This window comes from Cynara cardunculus, assembly GCF_001531365.2.
Source record: "Cynara cardunculus var. scolymus isolate 2C chromosome LG 3, CcrdV1, whole genome shotgun sequence".
NCBI classification, from domain to species: Eukaryota; Viridiplantae; Streptophyta; class Magnoliopsida; order Asterales; family Asteraceae; genus Cynara; species Cynara cardunculus.
Genome location: NC_037530.1, coordinates 26,530,835 through 26,537,567, shown reverse-complemented (window position 1 = coordinate 26,537,567; position 6,733 = coordinate 26,530,835).

The window sequence follows — 6,733 nt, the reverse complement described above, 5'->3', positions numbered from 1 at the left end:
AGCTGATTTTTCATCCAAAGAATTAGGCACAACAACTTCCAGGGCTACATATTCAACTTCAACAGTTGATGTGGACATTGAGTTTTGCTTTTTGTTTGTTCAGCTCACCAACTTTCCACCAAGAAGTCGACAGCCTCTTGTGGTGTTTTTCCTATCTATCTTCCAACCCGCAGAATCACTATTTTCATAACTGATTAGGTCGAAACCTGAGTCTTTGGGATACCAAAGGCCCAAATTAGGAGTACCCTTCAAATATCTGAATACGCATTTTACAGCAATCAGATGGGATTCTTTGGGTTCATATTAATATCTTGCACAGAGACAGGTAGAATACATGATATCAGGTCGGCTAGCAGTAAGATATAGCAAGTAGCCGATCATTCCTTTGTAAGCAGTAACATTTACAAGCTTTCCATTTGGATTCTTATTCATCGAGATAGGAGGAGCAGAGGAGTCTTCATAGATGAACTGTTGGTTAAGTCAAATTTCTTCAACATATCTCTAACATACTTACTTTGATTGATAAAAATTCCTTTATCAGATTGCTTAATTTGAAGCCCTAGAAAATATGTTAGTTCTCCCATCATACTCATCTTATATTCTTTTTTCATGCGTTCAGAGAAACGAAAACACAAAGAGGGATTAGTGGAACCAAATATAATATCATCGACGTAAATTTGGACTAGAATGATATGAACCTTGTCTTTTCTAAGAATTAGGGTCTGGTCAATCTTTACACGATCAAATTTCATAGAGATGAGAAATGAAGAAAGGGTGGCATACCAGGCACGAGGACCTATTTTAAACCATAAAGAGCTTTATCCAATCAATAAACAAGATTTGGATACTTTAAGTCAAGAAACCCTGGAGGTTGTTCAACATAAAGTTCTTCCTTAAGCTTTTTGTTAAGGAAAACGCTCTTTACATCCATTTAGTAGACTTTAAAGTCCTTATGGGCAACATAGGCTAGAAAGAGTCGAATTGCTTCGAGTCTAGCCACTGGTGCGAAGGTTTTATCATGTCGATGCTTTCTTCTTGCATGTATCCCTGAGAAACAAGTTGAGCCTTGTTTTGGGTTACAATTCCTTGTTCATTCAGCTTATTGCAATAAACTCAATTGGTGCCTATTACAATTTTGCTATATGGACGCGGGACAAGCTTCCAGACTTTATTTCTATCTAACTCAAAAAGTTCTTCTTGCATAGCAGTGACCCAACTTGGGTCAGTGATAACCTCATTGATTTTCTAAGGCTCAACTAAATAAAGTTGACAAAGAGACAGATATTACCTATGATGCTCATCGACGAACAAATTTCACAATGACGGTCGTACTGTTGTGGACGGTTAGTGACTTCCCTGCTTATGCCATGCTATCTGGTTGGAGCATGCATGGCAAGTTAGCTTGCCCATATTGCATGGTAATGCATGTGCGTTCCAGTTGTGAAGTGGAGGGAAGTCGTGTTGGTTTGACTGTCACCACAAGTTTCTGTGAATGAGACACTCGTTCAAGCATGATAGAAACCAATTTCGTGTTGAAGATGTTGAAAAAGCTAGTTCACCCTTCTTCTAACTAGGGAGCAAATATGGGCAAAGTTTGTAGCTTTCCTACGGTCTATTAAGGAGTCCCACACGGATCAAGGCAATATAGGAATCCTATGGGTTTTGGGGTAACCCACAATTGGGTAAAGAAGATCATTTTCTGGGAGCTGCCATATTGGCACACTTTGTTGATCCGACACAACTAAGATGTAATGCACATTGAAACGAATGTGTTTGACAATATCTTTCACACCATCATGGACACCCCAAAATCAAAGGATAACATAAGAGCAAGAAAAGACATTAAAGAATACTACAATCAACTGGAGTTGCATGTGAGGGACGAACAAAATAAAATATTTAAACCAAAAGCTTTATACTCATCAAACAAAGATCAAGTGGGAAAGGTGTGTGAATGATTGAAGAAGCTTAAATTTCCAGACGGCTATGCTTCTAACATAGGTGCATTATTAAATGTCGAAGATGATAGTTTTTATGGCTTCAAAAGTCATGATTGTCATGTGTTCATGCAATGACAACTTTCTTAAATTGCAGATAAGTATAATGGAAACTATCTACAAGTTGGAAAGAGTCTTCCTACCGGGATTATTTGATTCCATGGAACACCTTGTGGTACATTTGGCACGTGAAGCAAGAGTTGGAGGTCCGGTTCAATACCGTTGGATGTATCTCTATGAGAAACATCTAGGGTTGTTGAAAAGGACGGTGAGAAACAGATTAAGGGTAGAAGGGTCAATTATAGAAGAATATTTGGTTAATGAACTATCTACTTACGGCTCGTTGTATTTTGGAACAACGATAGAGACACATCTAAACCGTAAGCCTCAAAATTTTTCCCTCGATTGTTCGTCTTTAGACCAACAGTTAACGATATTTAAAACTTTGTGTCGAGGATTATATAATAAAGGTGGAACACATGTTAATCTATCGGATGAAGATATGCACAAAGCTCACACCTACATTTTACTGAATTGTGAAGAAGTTTTTCCGTTCATAGATATCTTCAATACGGAGATTATAAGTAGAGAGCCATATATTGATGAAGCGGGTCTCGACAAACGTAGGGGCAATCACTTTCCTGGATGGTTTCATACCCACGTAAGTGTATTCATATTAACTTTAATTCATCATTATTTATATTACTTAATAAAATATTACAAATGACATGATTGTAGGTTATGTCTTGGTCAGAACCTACTATAGATCTTGTTAGGATTTTGGCATACAAACCGTTACGTACGGTTTGGAGACACCCGGGGTTATTTGTAAATGGTTACAAGTTCCACACGCTTGCTCATGGTAGAAATCGTACCACACATAATAGTGGAGTATGCGTGAGAGGGTCTTGTTACTCAGATTACGAGGCCGACTACTTTGTATTGTTGGATGAAGTCCTCGATATAGAATATCATGGGTATGAGCTCGGCCGCTGTGTTGTCCCACTATTCAGATGCACATGGTTTGATATAATTAACGGCGTCCGAGTTAACCCAAAACATAATCTTGTGGACGTCAAATAAAGATCAAGACTTCGTTCAGACGACCTGTTCATACTAGCATCACAAGCTGAACAAGTCTATTATGTACCATATCCATCGAATTCGTTAAAAGATTGGTGATCTGTGGTGAAGACAAAACCAAGAGGGGTCTATGAATTAGCATTGAGTACCTCGGAAGTACCGTCGGATGAAAATATGGACGAGGAACTGTTTTTCCAGAAAAATGATAGAATAACCCAAAATGGGGGAAATGAAGATGTTCAAGAACCCTTCCATTTTGTCACAAGGGAAGAAGACATCGAAGTTGCCAATGATCGTCGCGAAAACTAGCATGTTGATGAGAGTAGTGACGAAGAAGAGGAGTTCCAATACTCGGATAGTGACTCTAAGGACGAAGAACTTGACTTGTCTGATCACTCCTCATATGATTAGTAACCTTTAGTAAACTTTGTCTAGTTGTTTTAAATCTTTATTATTTTCATTTTTAAATCTTAGTAAACCATTGTTCGACATCTGTTATTGTGTGGAATCCTTATTGTATACTTGAATTATTGTTGTATGTTTTCTAACGTTGCTTTGTAGAAAAATCGACAATGTCACGTACTTGTATTACCGGTCGAGGTAGTGGCAGTACACCTAGCTGCGGTACGGGTAGAGTCTCTAGTTGTTCTTCGACACGCCTGGAGGAGATAGAGTCTAATCGTGGTAGTGCTGCTCCTGAGCCGCTTCCACAATAGCGGACGGTTATCGGCATCTGCGACAAAGAGTAAACACATTTATATCTTTTAATTGATACAAATAATTATGTATTGATACTAATTCAATTCATTATTTACATAGTTTTAATGACACCAGAGTGATCCGGAGGATCACCAAGATCAACCGAGAACTGTTTAACGGCCCGTCGATCACTTAGGAAAAAATCCCAAGGGACATGAGACGCCGAATGTGGGAGTGGTTCCAGGTTCGTGGTATATTTTCAAATTGTTATATTTTTGCTATTATTTTAAACCTAAGAAATGACTAAAATTTTACGTAGAGGGCTACTACACTAAGGATTCGGCTTTGGACGGCCAAATCCTAAAGACATGGGAGAGAAAGTCAGCCAAGCCATATAATGACAACTTGAGTGCCGCAAGGAAAAAAGCTGGGGCAAAAACAAAGAGCAATAGGTATCCTCAATACGATGAAACCGACCCACACCGGAATATGAGTTGTTGAAGAACTTCCCCCCCCCCCAGCTGGATATCTTCAGATGTGTGGAGCCAGATGGTCGATTGTTGGAACAATGACAATTGGAGGGTTGTTTTCGGTGTGTAGCGTGGAAACCGTGATAGCCAAGTTGCACTACACACTGGTGGATCGATCCCATTTTCAGAGCATGGTGCTCGTTTGGTAGGACCTAAAACCCATTACTTTATTAGCATGATTTATATTATAATTAACATATGTTCGTATTATTTGACCTTTGTAGACACAAGCAAAAGACGGCATGCCACCGATCATTGTGGAATTGTTCGATTATATGCATAAGAAAAGGTCGAGTGGAGATGTCGCATCTACGGATTCTGGAAGTACGTGATCTCTAAGTGTAGCCAAGTCATGGTAAGTATATCTATCTATTTTAATGTATATAATTGGATACCTAACTATATATCTAGGTTGGGCAAACGTTTGACGTTTAAATTAATATCTAGTTTGGGTTGCCATTTGGTGGGCAAACATTAGGATTTTTTAAGTTAGAAATTTCGTATGTATCAATATTTAGTTTGCGTTGCCATTTGTTGGGCAAACGTTAGGATTGTTTTGGCTACAATTTTCATACGTAACAATATTGTTTTGTCTGGAAACGTCCGATTTACAACCCTCGGTGTCAGCATGTTGAATAAGCTTCATCCCAATTTCTGAGTCCATCTATTAGTTAAAGGGCTTGGTTGAACTCAGAAAAGAATTTAAGGAAGTCATTTTTTCCATATATAGGATAACTATTCAACGGGTCTGACCCAAAGATACAATGATGATCCTTCCACCTATCCCTTAGTTGATAAAGAGTTGTGGGAGTAGGCGGTTGGGGGGAAACAAGAAAGGCCGTCTATTTGGGTTTGGGTACAACCAGGATCTCAATTGGTTCTTGACTGGGAACTACACACAAGGTGGCTCATCATCTTCAGAGAGTCGGGTATGTGCCTCTTTTGCTTTGATGATGTTTATCGATTTAGTTTATAATTCATATTAAATATTATAATGTTTTATTTATTTTATAGGAAATTGAAATCTTAAGGACCCAACTTAGAGACTTATAGGAACAAAAGCAGCGCCAACGAATGCGCGGAGGAGGAGCGATGACGGGAGGAGTAGGAGCGACAGCGGGCGGGCGGAGGAAGAGCGACGGCGAGAGGAGGAGCAACGGGATAAACAACTTGAAGATATGGTTGTTTTGGTTAGACAGCTCAGTTAATCTCAACATTTCCCCCCGCCACCGCATTGAATATTGTCTGTTTGTTTAAAACAATTTAGTTTTTTGTTTGTAACAATTTAGTTTTTAGACTAATTTAGTTTTTGTTTGGTTGGGATAATTGTCGTTTAGTTTAATGTATGATATTTAGTTGCATTTCGTCTTTTTAGATTTTTTAAATATTTTACAGATTTACAAGTTTTAAATACAGGTTTTAAATATTAATGGTAAAAATAATCTAAAATTAATATTTATATAATTTTCTGGCGGATTTCCGACGGATGTACCCACCGGTAATATTTAAAATTTAAAATATATTTTTTTTTAAATTAACTTCTTTTTCCGGCGGATAAGATACCCGTGGATTTCCGGCAGTTGTGCCCGCCGGTAAATTAATCCAATATTTTTAAAAGAAGAAATTTAAATATTTTCTTAATTAAATTACGAATTTTTAAATAAACTGTTGGAATGTTTTCGGGATCTGCCGGAAAATGGTAAAATCCGCCGGGAAATTAATAATCGGCCCCAAGATTACCGGCGGCTATATCCGCCGGAGATCTTTATTTCCGGCAGATATAGCCGCCGGAAATGACGCATTGTTTGTAGTGTACAAAATATCCATTTTTTATTGCTTGAAGATTATACCAAAAACCAATATATATATATATATATATATATATATATATAGACATGGGATCATGTGAGATCAATAATTTTTTGTGAGACCCGTAATACCAATTCTCAACCCTTGGATTAGATCTACAACTTGAATATTAATAATCACAGAATTGTCACGAGACTTCTCAATAATCATAAAATTGTCACCGTGCAACTTTAAACCATTAGATCATTAGCTTATAAATTTGATCAATGAACATAAATTGGTCTTACGGGTCTTACAAAAAATATTTGGTCTCACGTGAACCCAACCTTATATATATATATATATATATATGTATATATATATGTATATATATATATATGTATATATATATATATATGTATATATATATATGTATATATATATATATATGTATATATAGGGGCCTAACCAAATGAGAACTGATTAGTTTGTGGTAACTGTGAGAACCAATATTAACCACAAATCAATAGATAAATTAGGAAATTTATAATTTTGGTAATTTTGAATTAAAATTTTAATGCAAGAATATTTTTGGTATTTTACAACTTTCCTCCCTCCTCTCTTCTCTCTCCGGCC